Source organism: Hippopotamus amphibius, chromosome 12, assembly GCF_030028045.1.
Source record: "Hippopotamus amphibius kiboko isolate mHipAmp2 chromosome 12, mHipAmp2.hap2, whole genome shotgun sequence".
NCBI classification, from domain to species: Eukaryota; Metazoa; Chordata; class Mammalia; order Artiodactyla; family Hippopotamidae; genus Hippopotamus; species Hippopotamus amphibius.
This window is the reverse complement of record NC_080197.1, coordinates 56,648,874-56,669,582: the sequence shown is the minus strand read 5'-3', so window position 1 is coordinate 56,669,582 and position 20,709 is coordinate 56,648,874. Positions and strand designations below refer to the sequence as shown.

The window sequence follows — 20,709 nt, the reverse complement described above, 5'->3', positions numbered from 1 at the left end:
AGTCTTTTTCATTTTAGCTACTTTAGTAGCTGTGACCAGTACCTGCATTTGGTTTTACTTTGTGTTTTTCTAAAGGCTAATGTTGTTAAGCATCTTTTCATGTGTCATTCTTATACTTTCTTTTATGAAGTGTTTATTCATTTTTTTTTTTGTCATTTAAAAAAGAGTTCTTATGTAGTTATAAGGATTATGTTTATATTCTGGATATAAGACCTTTACCAGCTATGTTTTTCAGATATTTTGTCCCAATCTGTCACTTGCCTTTTTATATTCTTAATAATACATATATTTAAAATTTTTTTAAATTGTGGTAAAATATACATAACATAAAATGTATCATTCTAATCACAGAATCATCTGTACAGTTCAGTGGCATTAAGTACATTGATATTGTTGTGCAACCATCACCAGTCTATGTGCAGAACTTTTTCATCATCTTAAACTGAAACTCTGTATCCATTAAACAATGACTCCCCATTATCCCCCACCCCCAATCGTGGGTAACCACTATTCTGCTTTCTTTCTCTAAGAATTTGACTGTTTCAGGACCTTACGTAAGTGGAATCATATAATCTTTGTTCTTTTGTTTTTGGTTTATTTCTCTTAGCATAGTGTCTTTGGGGTCATCTATGTTGTGACATGTATCTAAGGCTGAACTATGTTTCATTGCATGTACATATCACATTTTGTTTATCTGTTCATTTACAAATGGACATTTGTGTTATTTTCACTTTTTGGCTATTGTGAATAATGCTGCTGTGAATATGAGTGTATGATTATCTGCTTTCAGAATAATCATGAGTGTATGAGTGTATGAGTCTCTGCCTTCAGGTCTTTTGGGTTTATACCCACAAATGGAATGCTGGATCATGTGGTAATTCTATGTTTAATCTTTTGAGGAACTACCATTCTGTTTTCCCAGACTCACTATAAAGTTTATTTCCTTTCTGCCTTGGTTCGGTGAATATGCTTAGTGATTTTTTTAGACAGTGAACCATTGGGAAAGAACTACTAATACAGGAAGAAGAGTAGCCAAAAAATCTGCAGGCTTGCATGCTTTCTCCCTTATTTCCGTAAAAGCCATCACTTTTGTTAACACATTGATCTGAAAGTCAGTGTTTCTCTGAAAGTGGTCCAGCAACCAGTGGCATCAAAAATAACTTGTTATACGTTCAGATTCCTAAATGTCACCCTGATTCAAAGTCTCTGGAAGTGATAGCAGGCAGACACATTTTTTGAACAGAGGTGTTTAATTTTGATGGTCCTTTTTTGTTTTGTGTTGTTTCTTTTATGGTTTGTACTTTTTTGATTTATTTAAGAAATCTTTGCCTAAATTGTGGTCTGAAAGATTCTCTCCAGTGTTTTCCTGTAGAAGATATGTAGTTTTAGGTTTTAGTTTTAGGCTTATTATCTGTTTCAAGTTACTGTTTGTTTGTGTGATACAGTGTAAATGTCAAGATTCATTATTTTGCATATTGATATCCACCTGGTCAAAAGACTGTGCTTTCCCTATTTTATTGTCTAGGGAGCTTTATGGCATATATGTGTATCTGTTTCTGGACTCTGCTTATCACACTATCTTGATTTACCTTAGCTTTCTAGTAAGACTCAATCATGTAGTGTGAGTCTTTCAAATTCGTTCTTCATTTTCAAACTGATTTGGCTATTTAGGTTCTTTTCATTTTCATGCATATTTTAGAAATAGCTTGAGAATTTTTAAAGGAAACCCTGCTGGGATTTTTGATTAGGAAAATATTAAATTTATATCTCAATTTGAAGAGAATTAGCAGCAATATTGAATTGTCTGGCTCATGTATATGTCTTGTACACATTTTGTTAAATTTATCTATAAGTATTTCAAACTTTTGATGGTACTGTAATTGGTATTGTTTAATTTTTAATTAGTAGTTTCTAGAACATAAGATGCAGGTATTTTTTATACTGACTTTGTGTTCTTCAAGTAATTTTTCCTTAGGATTCCTTAGGATTTTCTCTGTAGACAATCCTGTTTCCTGTGAATGAAGATAGTTTTATGTCTTTTCCAGTCTATATATTTTAAATTTCAGTTTCTTGTCTTATTACACTAGCTAGGACCTCTGATGAGGCCATGCATCTTTGAGCTCTTCAGGATCTTAAGGTGAAGGCATTCAGTCTTTGACCTTTATTACATATGTTAACTGTGAGTTTCTTTTTGTTTTTGTAAATAGTCTTCATCAAGTTGAAGACATTTTCTTCTGTTCTTCGTATTAATATATTGAATGGGTTTTGGGTTTTGTCAGAAACTTTTTCTACATGTATTGAGATGATCATATGATTTTTCTTCAGGGTGAATTAAGTTTATTTGTTTTTGGGTAGTCAACCAAACTTGCATTCCTGAGATAAGCCTTATTTTTCACGATACATTATCTTTGTATTTTTTTTTTTTTTCATCTATATCGATGTGGGATGTTATTTCCTATTTTACTTTCTGGTCTTTGGTTTTGGTATCAGAGTAATACCAAATACCAGTTTATTTCTCTGTTTTCTTAAAGAATTTGTGAAAAATTTGTATTTCTTGAATCTCATGGAGTTCTCCAGTAAAGCCTTCTGCATCTAAAGATTTCTTTGTAGAAGGTTTTTAACTATGAAATCAACTTCTTTAATAGATCCAGGTGTAGTCAGTTTATTTTTCTGGAGTGATTTTTGCAGTTCATATTTCAAGGAATTTGTCCATTTCATGTAAATAGTTGAAATTATGGGCAAAAGATTTTTTTTTTTAAATAAAATTCCCTTATTACTCTTTTAATATTTGTATGTTTCTAGAAATGTTGAAACTCTTCCATTCCTTATATTGGTAATTTGTGACATTTCTTTGTTTTTAATCAATTTCATTGATATTTGGGAAGAATTGTCTTTTGTTTTCTGTGATTTTGTCTGCTGTTTTATTAATTGCTGTTCTTTGTTTCTTGTGCTTGCTTTGAGTTTAATATGTTCTACATTTTCAGGTTTCTTCAGAAAATACCTTAGATCAGTTATTTGACTCTCTTCTTGTTTTCTAAGTGTAAGTATATATAATGTTTATAAGTTTCCCTCAAAGCACTGTTCTAGCTGCATCCCACAAATTTTGATACGTAGTATTTTCAGTTATATTCACTTCAAAATATTCTTTAGTTTCTCTTGTGATTTATAATGGGTTATTTAGAATCGTGTTGCTTAATTTTCAGGTATTTGGGGGAATTTCCAAAGTTCTTTCTTGCATTCATTTTTAATATATTTCTTCTGTGTTTAGAGAAGATACTTTATATAATTTCAGTATTTTTAAATCAATTGAGACTTGTTTTATGGCTCAGAATAGCATTTATCTGTAAATGTTTCATGTGCACTTGAGAAGAATGCCTTCTGTTCACCTGTTAGGTGGAGTTTTCCAGACATGTTAGTTAAATAGTTCTACTTATTTCATCAACTACTTAGAGAGGAGTGTCAGCATCTCTGCTTTATGGTTTTTAGTTTATCTGTCATTTCAGTTTAATCAGTCATTGCTTGATGTATTTTAAAGGTCTGTTATTAGATGCATTTATATTTAGTACTGTTACGTTGCTTGATGAACTATCTTCTTTATCATTATGAAATCTCTTAATATAATTTTTGTTTTGTTTTACACAATACATTTTAAGCTAAACATTTGTAGTACATGGTATTTGCAATAATAAATTATTTAGGTATTATTAAGGTATTTCCCATTACTTTAAGAAAATTATCCATTCATTCATTCAGCAAATATTTTTGCACATACAGTGTACCAGGCACTGGAGACACATGAATGAACCAAACAGACAATCTGCCTATAGTAATTATTAGTTACTATTTTAAATGGGGTTTAACTTGGGCAAAGCTTCTCCAGTGACCTCTATCAAATTTCTCACTTTATAAATCTACCATGGGTGAATTTAAATATGTTGATATTTTCCTCCAGTTTCCAGTTTGTATTTTGTAAGCATCTGTTGCTTTTATTTCTTAAAAAAATTTTATTGAAGTATAGTTGATTTACAGTATTAGTTACAGGTGTGCCACATAGTAATTTGGTGTTTTTATAAATTACACTCTATTCAAAGTTAGTATAAAATAATGGTTATATTTCCCTGTGCTGTACAAGATATGCTTGTTGCTTGTTTTTTTATATATAGTAGTTTGTGTTTCTTAATTCAATAACTGTATCTTGCCCCTTGCCCCTTCCCTCTCTCCTCTGTTAACCACTAGTTTCTTCTCTGTATCTGTGAGTCTGTTTCTGTTTTTTTATATGTATTCATTTGTTTTATTTTTCAGATTTCACATAGAAGTGATAACGTAGAGTATTTGTCTTTCTCTGTCTGACTTATTTCACTAAGCATAATACCCTCTGGGTCCATCCACATTATTGCAAATGGAAGAATTTTATTTTATTTTTTTTTGTGGTTAAGTAATATTCCATTGTGTATATATATAGCATATCTTCTTTAGCCATTATCTGTTGACAGATACTTAGGTTGCTTTCATATCTTGGCTATTGTAAATAATGCTGCTGTGAACATTGGGGTCCATGCATTTTTTTCGAATTAGTGTTTTCTTTTTTTTTTTTTCCTCTTATATACCCAGCAGTAGAATTGCTGGATTATACAGCAGTTTTGTTTTTAGCTTTTTTGAGGAACCTCAATACTGTTTTCTATAGTGACTACACCAATTTACATTTCCACCAGCAGTATACTAGGGTTCCCTTTTCTCTACATCCTTGCTGACATTTGTTATTTCTAGACTTCTTGATGATAGCCATTCTGACAGGTGTGAGATGACATCTCACAGTGGTTTTGATTTACATTTCTCTGATAATTAGTAATGTTGAGAGTCTTTTTATGTATCTGTTGGCCATCTGTATATCTTCCTTGGAAAAATGTATATTTGGGTCTTCTGCTCATTTTGTAATTGGATTTTTTTTTTTTGATATTGTGTTGTATGAGCTGTTTATATATTTTGGATATTAACTCCTTATTGGTTGTATCATTTGCAGATTATTTCCTTCCATTCCGTAGAGTGTCTTTTCATTTATTCAGTGGTTTCCTTTGCTATGCAAAAATTGTTTAGTTTAATTAGGTCTCATTTATTTGTTTTTGTGTTTGTTTTTTTGCCTTAGGAAACAGATCCAAAACAATATTGATATGATTTATGTGAAATAATGTTCTGCCTATTTCTCTTCTAGGACTTTTATGGTTTCAGATCTTTAATTTAGGTCTTTAATCCACTTTGAGTTTATTTTTGTGTATTGTGTGAGGAAATTTTCTAATCTCATTCTCTTACAGGTAGCTGTCCAGTTTTCCCAACACCACTTTGTTGAAGAGATTATCTTTTCCCCATTGTGTATTCTTGCCTGATTTGTCATAGATTGACAGTCAATGCGTGGGTTTATTTTTGGGCTCTCTGTTCTGTTGCATTGATCTTTGTGTCTGTTTTTGTGTCAGGACCATGCTGTTTAGATTACTGTAGCTTTGTACAGTAATACAGTCTGAAGTTAGGGAGCATGATACCTCCAGCTTTGTTCTTCTTTCTCAGGATTGCTTTGACAGTTTGGGGTCTTTTGTGGTTCCATATGAATTTTAGGATTATTTGTTCTAGTTCTAGTAAAAAATGTCATGGGTATTTTAGTAGGGATTGTATTAAATCTCTAGATTGCTTTGGGCAGTATGGCCATTTTAGCAATATTAATATTAAATCTCAATTTAAGAATGCTGGATATCTTTCTGTTTCTTTCTATCATCTTTAGTTTCATTTATAAGTGTTCTATAGTTTTCAGAGTATAGGTCTTTCATCTTCTTGGTTAAGTTTATTCTTAGGAATTTTATTCTTTTTTGATTTTTTTTTTCTCGTCACACTGCGACGCTTGTGGGATCAAAGTTCCATGACCAGGGATTGAACCCAGGCCCTTGCAGTGAAAGTGTGAAGTCCTAACCACTGGACTGTCAGGGAATTCACTGAAGTAATTTTGAATGGAATTGTTTTATTGCTTTCTCTTTATAGTTTATTTTTACTGTATTGAAAGGTAAAATATTCCTGTCTGAATATTTCAGTCTTGTATCCTACAACTTTACAGAATTATTTATTATTTCTAATAGTTTTTTTTAATTTTAAAAAAAATTTATTAATGTATTATTGGCTGTGTTGGGTCTTTGTTGCTGCACATGGGCTTTCTCTAGTTGTGGCGAGCGGGGGCTACTCTTTGTTGTGGTGTGTGGGCTCTTCATCACTGTGACTTCTCTTGTGTGGAGCACGGGCTCTAGGCACGTGGGCTTCAGTAGTTGTGGCACATGGGCTCAATAGTTGTGGCTCATGGGCTCTAGAGCACAGGCTCAATAGTTCTGGTGCACAGGCTTAGTTGCTCTGTGGCATGTGGAATCTTGCTGGAGCAGGGATCAAACCCGTGTCACCTGCATTGGCAGGCAGATTCTTAACCACTGCGTGACCTAGGAAGCCACGTATTATTTCTAGTAGTTTTTTGATGGAGATTTTAGGGTTTTTTATACACAATATTATGTCATTTGCAAAGAGTGACAGTTTTACTTTTTCTCTTCCAATTTACATTTTATTTCTTTTTCTTGTGTGATTGTTGTGGCTTGGAATTCCAGTACTATGTTAAATACAAGTGGCAAGAGTGGCCATCCTTGTCTTGTTCCTGGTTTTAGAGGAAAGGCTTTCAGCTTTTCACTTATGAGTATGATATTAGGTGTGGGTTTGCTGTAAATGACCTTTATTATGTTGAGATATGTTCCTTCTGTACCAACTTTGATGAAAGTTTTTATCAAAAATGGATGTTGAATTTTATCAAATACTTTCTTTGTGTCAGTTAAGTTGAGCATGTGATTTTTATTCTTCCATTTGTTAATGTGGTATATCACATTGATTGATTTGCAAATATTGAACCATGCTTGTATGCCTGTAATGAATCCCATTTGCTCATGGTGTGTGATCCTTTTTATGTACTGTTGAATTCGTTTGCTAATATTCTGTTGAGGATTTTTGTATCTATATTTATCAGAGATAGTGACCTGTAATTTTTTTTTTTTTTTTAGTGCCTTTTTCTGGTTTTGGTATCAGGGTACTGGTAGTGTCATAGAATGAATTTGGAAGTGTTCTGTGTTCTTCAGTTTTTTTGGAATCGTTTGAGAAGGGTAAAGTATTTGTTCTTCTTTATGTGTTTGTCTGAATTCCTCTGTGAAGCCATTTGGTCCTGAACTTTTGTTTACTGGGAGTTTTTTGATTATTAATTCAATTTCACTGCTAGTTTTGCTCTGTTCAGATTGTTTATTTCTTCTTGATTCAGCCTTGATGGGTCATGTGTTTGTGTAAAACATACATTTCAGTTTGTTGGTGTATAACTGTTCATAGTATTCTTTTAAGATTTTTTTTTGTATCTTGGTGGTATCCATTGTTATTTCTCCTCTTTCTTCTTTTATTTATTTGGGTTCTCTCTTTTTATTCTTGATGCACCTGGGTGAAATGTTTATAAATTTTGTTTATTTTTTTCCAAAAACCAGCTCTTGGTTTTACTGATTTTATTTTATATATATATATAATTTATTTTCCCTCTGATCTTTATTATTTCCTTCCTTCTGTGTTGACCTTGAGCTTTGCTTGCTATTCCTTATCTAATTCCTTTACATGGTAGGTTGGGTTGTTTGAGATTTTTCTTGTTTCTTGAGTCAGGCCTGTAAACTTCCCTCTTAAAACTGCTTTTGCTGCATTTTATAGATTTTGAAAAGTTGTGTTTCCATTTTCATTTCTTTTGAGGTATTTTCTGATTTTCTCTTTGATTTCTTCATTGACCAGTTGGTTTTTTTAGTATTTTAGCAGCATGTTGTTTAGTCTCCACATGTTTGTTCTTTTCCTATTTTCCTTCCTGTAATTTATTTTTAGTTTCATACCATTGTGGTCAGAAAAAAAAACTTGATAATATTTCTGTCCTCTTAAATTTGTTGAGACTTGTATTGTGGCCTAGCATGTGATCAGTCCTGGAGACTGTTTCACGTGTACTTGAAAAGAATGTATGTTCTGCTGTTTTTGGATGAACATCTTATAGACATCTATTAAGTTCAGCTGATCTAATATGTCATTTAAGCCCACTGTTTTCTTATTGATTTTCTGTCTGGATATTCTGTCCATTGATGTAAGTGGGGTGTTAAAGTCTCTTAGTATATGCATATTTAATTGTCAATTTTTCCCTTTCTTTCTGTTAATATTTGCTTTATATATTTAGGTGCTTCTGTGCAAGGTGTATATACATTAGCAAGTATTATATCCTCTTTAAGTGTTGATTCCTTTATCATTGTATAATGCCTTCTTTGTCTTTTGTTAAAGACTTTGTTTTAAAAGTTTATTGTCTGATGAGAATTGCTATCCATGCTTTCTTATTTTATTTTGCATGAAATATCTTATTCCTTCCCCTCACTTTCAGTCTCTGTGTGTCTTTAGCTCTGAAGTAAGTCTCTTCTAAGAAGCATATAGGTGGGTCTTGGTTTTCTTTTTATCCAATCAGCCATTCTAAATCTTTTCACTGGAGCATTCATTCCATTGAAATTTAAAGTGATTATTGATAGTTATGTACTTATTGCCATTTTGTTATTTGTTTTTTGATTGTTTTCATAGTTCTCTGTTCTTTTCTTCTTTTAGTTTCTTCCCCTTGTGGTTTGATGGTCTTTTTTAGTGGTATGCTTGTGTTCCTTTCTCTCTAGTGTTTGTGTATCTGTTGTCAGTTTTGATTTATGGTTACTATAGGGTATATATATGTTGACCTATAATTATATCTACTTGTTTTAAACAGGTAATCGCTTAAGTTTAAACACATCCTAAAAAAAATCTACATTTTTCACTCCCCTCTGCTACATTTTGTGTTTTTGATGTCATGTTTTACATCTTCAGGTTTATCCATGTGCTGATTATTGTAGTTATATTTGAATTTACAGCATTTCTTCTTTTAATTTTTGTTCTAGCTTACACCTTTACTATGTATTTGCCTTTACCAGTGGGATTTATCCTTTCTTATAGATTGGTGGTCCCCAACCTTTTTGGCATCAGGGACCCATTTTGTGGAAGACAATTTTTCCACGGACTGGGGGGGTGGGGAGACGTGGTTCAGGTGGTAATGCAAGCAGTGGGGGAGATTGGTTCAGGCAGTAATGCGAGTGATGGGTTAGGGATGGTTCAGGCGTTAATGTTAGCAATGGGGAATGATGGGGGAGTGGCAGATGAAACTTTGCTCGCTTGCCCGCCACTCACCTCCTGCTGTGTGGCCCAGTTCCTAACAGGCTGTAAACTGATACTGGTCTGTGGCCTGGGGTTGGGGACCCTTGCTATAGATTCTTACTTCTTGTTATAGTGTTTTCTTTTGCATTTGCAGAAAACCCTTTAACATTTCTTTTAGGTAGGCTTAGTATTGATGAACTCTTTCAGTTTTGGCCTGTATAAGAAGTTATTTTCTTAATCATTTCTTCAATTATAAATGATAGTATTGCTGGGTAGAGTATCCTAGGTTGCCGGCTTATCCCTTTCAGCACTTTGAATTTATCATGCCACTCCATTCTGATGTGCAAAGTTTTTGTAGAAAAATCAGTTATTAGCCTAATGGAGGTTCCCTTGTATATGGCTGTTAGTTTTTGTTTTGCTGCTTTTAGAATTCTCTCTTTACCTTTAACTTTTGCCATTTTAATTATGATATGTCTTGGTGTGAGTTGCTTTGGGTTCATCTTGTTTGGGACCCTTTGTGCTTCCTATATCTGAATATGTTTCCTTTTTTAGATTTGGTAAGTTTTTAGCCACAGTTTTATCAGATACATTTTCAACCCCCTTCTCTCTCTCTACTCCTCTGGCACCTATATAACGTGAGTGTTGGTATGCTTGATGTTGTCCTAGAGATTCCTTAAACTGTTCTTACTCTTTTTTTTCAATAAATTTATTTATTTATTTATTTATTTATTTATTTATTTATTTATTTACTGGCTGTGTTGGGTCTTTGTTGCTGCACACAGGCTTTCTCTAGTTGTGGTGCTACTCTTTGTTGTGATGTGCAGGCTTCTCAGTGTGGTGGCTTCTCTTGTTGTGGAGCACAGGTTCTAGGTGCACAGGCTTCAGTAGTTGTGGCACATGGGCTCAATAGTTGTGGCTCATAGGCTCTAGAGCACAGGCTCAATAGTTGTGGCTCATGGGCTTAGTTGCTCCGTGGCAAGTGGGATTTTCCTGGAGTAGGGTTCGAACCTGTGTCCCCTGCATTGGCAGACGGATTCTTAGCCACTGTGCCACCAGGGAAGTCCCTGTTCTTTTTAATTTTGTTTTTCTTTTTTCTTTTCTGAGTAATTTCTATTATTCTGTCTTTCAGATCATTTATACATTCTTTTTTACCACTTAGTATGCTGTTAATTCCTTCTAGTGTGTTTTTCATTTCAGTTATTGTATTCTTCACTCTGACTGGTTTTTTTCTATAATTTCTAGCTTCTTGTTAAAATTCTCGCTGTGTTCATCTATCTTTTTTTCTAACTCAGTATTCTTAACACTAATAATTTGAACTCTTTATATGATAAATTGTCTCTGTTTCATTAGTTGCATTTTCATGGCATTTTTGCTTTCTTTTTCAATTGAAATAACTTCCTTTGTCTTCTCACTTTGCTTACTTTCTCTGTTTTTATGAAAGTAGGTGACACAGTTACCTATTTCTGTTTTGTAGGGATGTCCTTGTGTGGGATTTTCTTTGTACAGTCTGTATGTGCCCAGTGACTTTAGTACAATAGCTGGATCTGACATGAAAACAAGGTACATCTTTTCCCTGGGGTGTGCTGGCAGCTATCACCTTGGTAGGAGGTGGAGCTGGAGATGGAGGTGCTAGGGCCAGAGCTGGGTGTGGGCCAGGGCTTATTCTCTGTTCAGTGGCTGCCACCACCTATTGGGGTTTGGTCTCAAGTTGCTGGAGCAGAAATTGTGAGGCTTGGGTCCAAGCTTGCTCCGTCCCCTTTAAATATGTGCTGTACCCCCTCTCAGCACCAGCACCCTTGCCACAGAGTGGGGAGCAGTGCTGGAGCAAGAGGGGCTGGTGTGGGTACTAGGCATCAGTTTTGGCATAGGCTGTGGTGGTCTGGCCACAGTCAGAGACCCAGACTGCTCCTGATGCTCTGCCTGTATAAGCACCGGTAATGACTGTCACCACCCTGTTCTGTTGTCTCTGTGAGTCTGAATTGCCTTTGTCTCTCACAGCTGAACTCTCTTCTTATCTTCATCAGCCCTCACCCCATGGTGGAGCTGTGTTATGAAGCAAGTGGGGCTGGAATCGTTGCTTCATTCAGGCTGGGAGGGGTGTGTGCCAGGGAAGTCACAGCAAATTGGCAAGTGACTTGCAGTTTCAGTCTGCTCTCTCTGCCCTGTTGTAGGAATAAGCAAGCATGTGCGAGCTCCTCATAAGCAGAGTACAGGCTTCCCATGGGTCTCCTGCTAGTTCCACTGGACCTCCAACCGAAAAGAGGACTCCAGTTCCTGGTGCCAGACCCTAGGGCTGGGTGCCTAATATGTGGCACAAATCACTTATTCCTCAGGTAGGATCTCTACCCATGTAATCTCTCTTTTCTTCTGAGTCTCCTCCCAGGAGTACAAGCCTTGACCTGATTGCTTCTCTTCCCTTCCTACCCAATTCCATGTGAATCTCTTTCTGCCAGTCTCCAGTTAGTCATCAGTGAGAATTGTTCCACATGTAAATGTATTTTTTTTCTTTAAGAACTTTTATTGAGATACAATTGACATACAATAAATTGCCTATGTTTAAAGTGTACAATTTGATTTTTTTCTTTTTCTTTTCTTTTTTTAAGAGCTTTTATTGAGATACAGTTAACAGACAGCAAACTGCATATATTTAGAGTGTACAATTTGGTATTTTTTTCTTATTAGTAATGTGTATATGGCAATCCCAATCTCCCAATTCATTCCCCACCCCAGCCCACCCCCTGCTTTCCCCACTTGGTGTCCATATGTTTGTTCTCTGCATTTGTGTCTCTATTTCTGCCTTGCAAACCAGTTGATTTGTACCATTTTTCTATGTCCTGCATATGTGTTAATATATGATATTTGTTTTTCTCTTTCTGACTCACTTCACTCTGTATGACAGTCTCTAGGTCCATCCATGTGTCTACAGATGTCCTAATTTCATTCCTTTTTACAGCTGAGTAATATTCCATTGTATATATGTACCACATCTTCTTTATCCATTGCTCTGTTGATGGACATTTAGGTTGCCTGCATGTCCTGGCTATTGTAAATAGTGCTGCAGTGAACATTGGGGTGCATGTGTCTTTTTGCATTATGGTGTACTCTGCTCAGTAGTGGGATTGCTGGGTCATATGGTAACTCTATTTTTAGTTTCTCAAGGATCCTCCATACTGTTTTCCATAGTGGCTGTATCAATTGACATTCCCACCAACAGTGCAAGAGAGTTCCCTTTTCTCCACACCTTCTCCAGCATTTACTGTTTGTAAATTTTCTGATGATGTCCATTCTAACCAGTGTGAGGTGATACCTCATTGTAGTTTTGATTTGCATTTCTCTAATAGTGATATTGAGGAGCTTTTCATGTGCCTCTTGGCCATCTGTATGTCTTCTTTGGAGAAATGCCTGTTTAGGTCTTCTGCCCATTTGTTGATTGGGTTGTTTGTTTTTTCGATATTGAGTTGCATGAGCTGTTTTTTATATTTTTGAGATTAATTCTTTGTCTGTTGATGCGTTTGCAAACATTTTCTCCTATTCTGAGGGTTGTCTTTTCGTCTTGCTTATAGTTTCCTTTGCTGTGTAGAAGCTTTGAAGTTTCATTAGGTCCTGCTTATTTATTTTTGTTTTTATCTCCAGTACTCAAGGGGGTGGATCAAAAAAGATCTTGCTGTGATTTATGTCGAAGAGTGTTCTTCCTGTGTTTTCCTCTAGGAGTTTTATAGTGTCTGGCCTTACATTTAGGTCTTTAATCCATTTTGAGTTTATTTTTTCCACATGTAAATGTATTTTTGATGCTTTCATGGGGGAAGGTGAGTTCCTTGTCCTTCTACGTGGCCATCTTGATCTCTTCTCCTAGATTCTTGAATGCAGACAGTGCTGGAGGTGGTCTATCTTAGCATGCAGAGCCCAGGCTACAGAATCATAACTTCTTGCTGCTGCTTCTGGCTTCACGAATTAGAAAACTGGCTCTCAGCCTTGGCTGCCTGAAATCTCTCAATCCCCTGTAATGTTCTTTGACCTGAAGTCTTATTTTTTTGATACTGATATAGCCATTTCAGCTTTATTTTTATTAGTGTTTGGATGGTATATTTTTTTCAGCTGTCTAGCTTTGTCTTTTCTATCTTCATAGCCAAAATGAATTTTTTGTGGCATGTAGTTAGGTCTTGCTTTTTATTTAATATGATAAATTTAGTTGTTGAGGTCATCTGCATTTAATGTACTTATCAATATGGTTGAGTTTAAATATATTGTTTTGCTATTTACTTTCCATTTTCCCCTTCTATTTTTTCCCCATATTTTCTCTAAGTTATTTTAGGTTTGAGCATTTTTTAAATTTAATTAAAATTTATACTTCCTAGGTATATATTCTTGCCAGTTAATTAATTGCTTTTCAGTCTACAATATATATCTTTAACATATTACTCCAATTTCAAATAATGTCCTTCTGTTTTGTGTACAGTATAAGAACTTTACAACAGTGTAATTCCATTTCCTCTCATCATCTGTGGTATTGATATCATTTAGTTTGCTTTCACATATTTTATAAAGCCAACAGTACATTGTTATTACTTTTGCTCTGTGTAGTCAGTTAGCTTTTAAATTTTTATTTTTATCCTCCTGTTTACCATTTCTGGCACTCTTAATTCCTTTTGTGCAGATCTGAATTCCAATCTGGTTTCATTTTTCTTCTCTCTAAAGAACTTCCTTTAACAGTTTAGTGCCAGACTGCTGTCAAAGAATTCTCTCAGCTTTTGTTTGTCATAAAATATCTCTTGCCCCTTCAGTTTTTCATGGTATTGTCTCTGGGCAAAGAATTGTATGCTGCCATATATTTTTTTCCTCTCAGTACTTTAAAGATATTTATCTGTTGTCTTTTGGCTTAACTGGTTTCTGACAAGAAATCTGCTTTTATTCTTATTTTAGTTATTTTATATGTAATGTGTCCCTTTTTTTGGCTTATTTAAAAATTTCTTCACAGTTTTTCCCTATAGAATATGATGTGCATTGGTATGATTTCTTTATGTTTGCTCTGCGTGGCTGTTGTTTACATCTCTGGATCTCTGAGTTTATAGTTTCCATGAAGTGTAGAAAATTTTCAACTGTATTTCTTTGTATAGTTTATTCCACACTCCATCTTTTTTTTTCTGGACCTCCAATTACACGTTTTAGACTACTTGCTATTATTCCACAGTTTTTCTCAATATTCTTTCTTTCTCTACTTCATTTTGAATAATTACCTTTGTAATTTTTAAACTCATAATCTTGTTTTCTTTACTGTTTAATCTGCAGTTAATCTCATCCTCTGTATTTTTTGTTTTAGAAGTTCTCTCAAAGTTCCATTTCAGTCTTTTTTTTTACATCTTCCTTGTTTCTTACCACCATGATAATTTTTCCTTCTACTTTATAAAACATATGAAACATGTTTATAACAGCAGTTTTCATGTCTTTGCTTATTCCATCATCTTGTTAATTATTTTTTTTTCTATTGGTTGATTTTTCTCCTGGTTAGTGGTCATATTTTCCTGATTTTGTGTGTGTATGTATGCCTGTTAATTTTTGATTGGATTAAGACATTGTGAATTTTATCTTGTTGATTGCTGAATGTTGTATTATTTCAGATAGTGCTATATTTTGTTCTGGCTCTAAGTCATTTTGTGTGGATTCAGTTGGACATTTTGAGGCACATTTTAAGATTTTTAGTGTGGGTCCAGAAAATCCTTTTGTTGTGGGTCTAATTTAGCCTCACTGCTAAGGAGATACCCTCATAAGGATTCAGCTGAATGCTATATATATTAAGAGCTTTATCCACTCTGACTGATAGAAATACAGACTATTGCCAGGTTGTGTGAGCTCCAGATGATGTTCTGCTTACTTTTGTTTTTCTTTTCCTGTCATTATGTAGTTTTTTGTTATGTGTGTAGAGGTTAGTACTCAGCCCAAGACTTGAGCAGACCTTTCTATCTCTGGGGTTCTTATTCAATGTACTTCTCTCTTCTCAAATTCTTGGCCCTGGAAATTCTAGCTACCTTGTAAATTTATAAGTGTGTCTCCTTAATTCAGTGAAGGGCTTGGGTTTCCCCACCATGTACTCTGGCCTGTAAACTGATTCCAGGTTGTAAACTGGGCATTTTTTATGCTTACCTTGTTTGTTTCCTTTCTCTAAGAAATTATAAGTCTGTGCTGTCTGTTTTCCACTATCTAAAAGCAATTGTTTCATATATTTTGTTTGGTTTTCTAGTTCTTTTAATTGAGACGTTAAATGTGGTCTTTGTGTATCCATTTTGATTGAAAGTAGAATGCTGTCTGTATGCTGTAGTTTCAACTTTCCTCCAACCTTTATCATACTTTTACTTTGAATTAACCATAGTACAGAAATAATAGATACTCCAGTGGTGTGTGGTAGTAAAGATGTTTGTGAGTAAACTACTGGCGATGTTTAGAAAATGTGTTTTTTTATTTATACTTTTTATCTTTTATTATATGTTATATAAGTATACTTTGTAATTTACTATGAAAAGTAAAGTTTCTCCTCTTAACCTGTCATTAAATCTTTGCATGAAATTTACACATTAGGAATATATTGTATTTTTTGGTAGTTTCCTATATCTTATACATATCACTTCTTACTCTTAGTAAACCTTAAGAAACCAGACATTTCTCATTTCTGCATCCATAATAGATTATTTTACTCCACAGCTATTTAGAAAACACCCGGTTATTTTTCTATAATATGAAGAATTTTGGTGTACCAATTTTATGCTGTTTGTTTAGAGATCCTCTTATAGTTATAGGATTTCCCCGTTCATTTTCTGAAATGTGTCTAATTTAATCTTTCTTCAGATCTGTGTTCTTTCTGACTAGGTGACAATCCCAGGCTTTCCATCCTTGGCATTATTATGTTTTTATTGTTTTCAAACTATATTAAGATAGCTAAAACTGCACTTGGATGGCTTCAGTGCTTTGGTCTTTTTAGGATTCATGCATGTGGTAACAAATACCACCAGTAACATCATTTCCAAAGCATGAGGACTATAGATATATACAATTTAAAATTGTTTCTTTTGGAAACTCATCTATTTTTCCATTCTTTCTTTATTTCTTCTGGAAATTATATGTGTTCTTCAAGGTTATGCAAGCTTTGACAAACTGAGTTTTGCCAGCCTATCCAAGGGAAAAGTCCACCTTACACAGAGCCAAAGTAGAGGGGGAAAAAAATCCCCAGTTTTTATGATATTGTATCAGGAAATTGAAAGCACAGTGAAGAATAGGTGTGCAGATATGCATAAAGTTGTAGCTCTTGCATTGCTGCCTGGTTTTTATTGTGTTATTTTTATGTCTTCTATAGACTATATAATATAGGTCGTGGTAACTCCCCCCCCCCCTTTTTTTCCTACTTATTTAAAGGAATGGGTGAATTTTTAGTGATGTTGAGGTTCAAGATTAACTTTCTATTTCCTGTTAGTATATCTAGTACATATCTGAGATTTCTATACATAACTGGGTTTTTTATGTAGTCTTTGCATTTTACCCTCGGCAGTGTTATGTGCTAGACTGTGTTTGGCTCCGGTTTCATTTGGCTTCCTTTTTCTGGACCTCTTACCTATTTAATGTACCTACCTAGCTTAGCTTCTAGTATTCCACTGCAACTATGTGCCACCCATATAGTTTGCCTGTCTCCTGAGCAATAGCCCTTCCTCTATATTTATTCTTTCTTCTTTTGAAACTTACTTCTCTGGTATACTGTTTCACTGGGATATTATTACATAATTCGATAAATTGAGTAATCCTCACAGATTAATGGTATCGCTACTGATAGTAGAGTGTGGTAATTCTAGGAGGTTTTAATTTGTGTCATTAATATTATAACATTGAGTGAGATTTATGTTATTTTATTTTGAGGAGATTTTAAGCTTTATATAAATTATTACTGTGAGGAAAAAAATATATTCTTAAAACAGGGAAGTGGTCTATTAAAACCGTTAAGCCATCCTTGGAGAAAGTTATTTTTCTTGAAACTCAGGCCAGTGCAGGTATGTTTGCACTGTTTTCTTGGTAGGTCCAAATCAGGTATTTTCACGGATGTTCTGCTTATCCCAGAAAGAGAGCCTAAAGCTGAGTCTTTCACTTGGGGAGTGCTTAAATGCTGTTCTACAAATCAGTGACCAGAATTGTTTCATTTTGTGCCCATGTGGTTTCTGTGGGTGGTTTGTTGTTTTAAAAACTGTTTCAGAAAAGTGCATTTTTTTTTCCTGGCAATCATGTGTATCCTGTGTAAGTATTTTTCATTATTAATAATTTTGAGAAGAACCAACTCTGGGTCATAATGCAGTTGGCTTAAGTCATGGGGTTTTATCATGTCATCCCATATGGTTTTTGTCTGGTTTGCCAAGATTCATTAATTTGAGGTTCCCAAAGGACAGGGTAATGGTTTCCTCTCTTGTTCCTCACTGTCACTAACTTGTTTTTGGAAATTATTTTATCAATTTTATGTAAATAGTAGCCTTTAAAAAATTCATGAGGCATTTAATTTCTTCTAGGTCTTTATATTGGTTTTACTTTTGGGGGTTATTTCTCCCTTATTTCTTATTCTATGTAGAATTCCTATTTCTGATTATGACTTGATTTCCAGCTTTCTTATTGTGCCTTGGTTTTCATCTTCTTCACTTAGGCTTAGTAGTTAGATATCTCTAATTGAATTTCAGTTCAGTTAAAGTGAATGGTTACGTTTTAGTCATTTTCCATTCCCTCTCCAACAGTGAGGATTGGCTTCTGTAGGTGTACTGCAACCTTTCAACAGTGAATTTGGTTTTAAAGAGAAATTAAATCGAATTTTTGCGTTATTTCAGAAGTTGTAACATCACACTCTTTACATTTCTGCCCATGGTGAAGGTTTTTGTAGAAGTGTAGTTTTGTAGGAAAAGCTTCATGTCATCAGCTTGTATGTAGTCTTGGAAGGCATCTTTAGGATTTGGCTAGTCCAGATTTTCAACTTTAAATAGTTTGTGTAAATATTCTAGTTAATAAGTGAATATTATTTATAACTAGCAATTAACTAAAAAGAAGATTTGAAGATGACCTCTCTGAACTTTCTAATTTAACAGAGGAGGAAACTGAAACCTAGATAAATTAGGTGACCATCTGTGATAACACTGTAATTTAGTGAAAGAGTTAGGACTGGAGCCCAGAGCTCTTAGTGCTCTTTCTACTACCTTGGAATCTCTTACCGTCTTATCTCCATCAAGGTTCTGGTTTTAAAATACCCAAACACATTTTATGCTTGTGCTATACATTTGAGTGATAAGAGAAACCTTACAAATTCATACCACATTTTTCCTTTTGACCTTTGAAACAGTACTGGTTGTCTCTGAGGCTATCACTTGGTTATTTGAAGAAGGAAGTTATTTGGCCCTTATTTTATTCAAGCCTATTTTCATCATATTAAAGGAATTTTTTAAAAGTTCCCTAAAGGTAGGAAACCATGCATATGAGAACCTCCTGTATTGGCTAACTGTTGATTGCATATTTAGCATTAGTCCTCTCCTATCTACCTTTCTAAAAGAACCTGTTTGTTTAGGTATGTAACCTTCCTTCACTTGACTCAGAGAAAGGGGGCCTCATTCCTATTTCCGAATGAGTTGACTCTAGTAAGTCTAAGTGAAACATGGTAATTCCCTTTCTTTGCTAGTGACAGGTTCAAAGATGAGCAGATCACAATCTCAGACTATTTTGCTCTTACCTCCAGCCTGTGGGTGAAGTTATACATAGGAGGTCAGATCCAAGGGAACTACAAAGAACTTCTGAAGCTCTGACTTGTAGAGCCTGCTCTACCTATGGACTTCTTGTTATATGAGATAATGGTTATACTTTTCCTTACTGTTTAAGCCAGTTTGGTTTTGGAATTTTCTGTTATTTCCAGATTAAAGTATGCTGTCTGCTGCGTCTCCTAATACTTTTCACTGTGAAAGAAGATTCAATAAGAATTAAGTTTTGGCGACTAAACTGATGTGAATTCAAGGAAAAGGGAACACTTAGAATAGAATTGAAACTAGGAGTCTCAAGAGATTTTTGTCTGAGAAAATCATAAAATCATGGCTCATAATCAACATAAAGCAATGTTATTTACCTTTTATTCTTGTACCTGCACTGAACTTTCCTTTTACCAGTGACCTTCTATATCCAATAGTTTGTATTCATCCCTTATCTTCTTTGACCTTTAGTATATTATACCTGTTTCTGTTCTTGTCCACTTTTTCCTTAGGACTTCTAGGGCATCATTCTCTCTTTCTGTATCATCATTTCTTTTATATATCTTTTGCTACCTTATTTTTCTCTGTGTATCCCTTGAATAGTAATTGTTTTCTATGGTTTTCTTTTTGGTCTGATTAAAAAAAAAACTTTTAGAACAGTTTTAGACTTATGGAAAAAAAATTTATAAAAAAAAAGTTATGGATGATAATGCAGAGAGTTTTCAGATACTCCATACTTAGTTTTTCCTATTATTAATAACTTGCACTAATATGGTACATTTGTTAAAATTAATGAAGCAGTGTTCATACATAATTGTTAAAGTCCATACTTTATTCAGATTTCCATAGTTTTTATATATTGCTCTTTTTCTATTCCAGACTTTCATATAGGATACTGAGGCAGGAGATAGGATGGGCCCCAGGCTGAGCAGCTGGAATATGTCCCCTGTGGACAGATACTCCAAGCTGAAGATAATGGCATGAGCAAGGAGGAGCTGAGTCCTGCTTGGATAAAAGATAAAGAGACCACATATTTCTCATTCTTAAGGTCAAGGAGACCTCCCTGGCTACACATGTGCAGAAGGGCTCCTTGGGGGTCAAAGAGGGAGGGGGCGCCATCCCATTTAGGTGGTGTCAGCCTCCCCATAGGCCTCTGCGCTGGAATCCATCTTGGTGAAAAGATGTGCACGCATGTCAGGGAGGGCCCTGGGACAGGTCAGGTGTGAAACAGAGATGAGGTGATTGACCAAGGGTAAGGGAGACCTGGAAGAACTACCATGTATAAGTGATTTGAATCACCTCTTTGGTGCATTCCTCCTCATTAGGGAGGATGCCCACAGCTTTTTCTCTCTAGGTGTGTATCTCTGCCTCACTTCTGTCTTAAATAAACAAATGGTTTTTCTGTGTGCTCTCCCACTTGTGTTGTCTCTAATAATAAACTTTGTACCCGTTTTTACAATTTTTGCTTCCTTGAGAAATTCACTTTTCAGTGGGGGCAAGAGCCAGGGCAACTTTGCTTCTAGCCACTAGCCCTTGGTGGACTGGTGGCTAGGATTCCTGGTTTTCACCCAGGCTACACAGGTTCAGTTCCTGGACAGGGAATGATCTCTCTTTAAGCCACCACTCACTGCTGTCTCGAAATCAGTACATGTTACATTTAGTGGTCACGTGTCCTTAGGTTTCTCTTGGCTTATGGTGGATTTTTTTAAAACTTTACTTGTTT

At 34.9% G+C, this 20,709-nt stretch overlaps 1 protein-coding gene across 3 annotated transcripts in view; it reads left to right on the top strand.

Annotated features, from left to right (window-relative positions):
• Nucleotides 1-20,709, top strand: part of CCDC91 (coiled-coil domain containing 91) — a 357,965-nt gene that overhangs the window by 28,494 nt on the left and 308,762 nt on the right. Inside the window, exon 1 of one of the 3 annotated variants that reach the window (XM_057701139.1) lies at nt 11,462-11,576. The exons of the other annotated variants lie outside the window; for them this stretch is intronic. The gene's annotated coding sequence lies outside the window, so the exon portion shown is untranslated. Of the gene's footprint in view, nt 1-11,461; nt 11,577-20,709 lie in introns of those variants that run through there. 3 annotated transcript variants of the gene reach the window in all.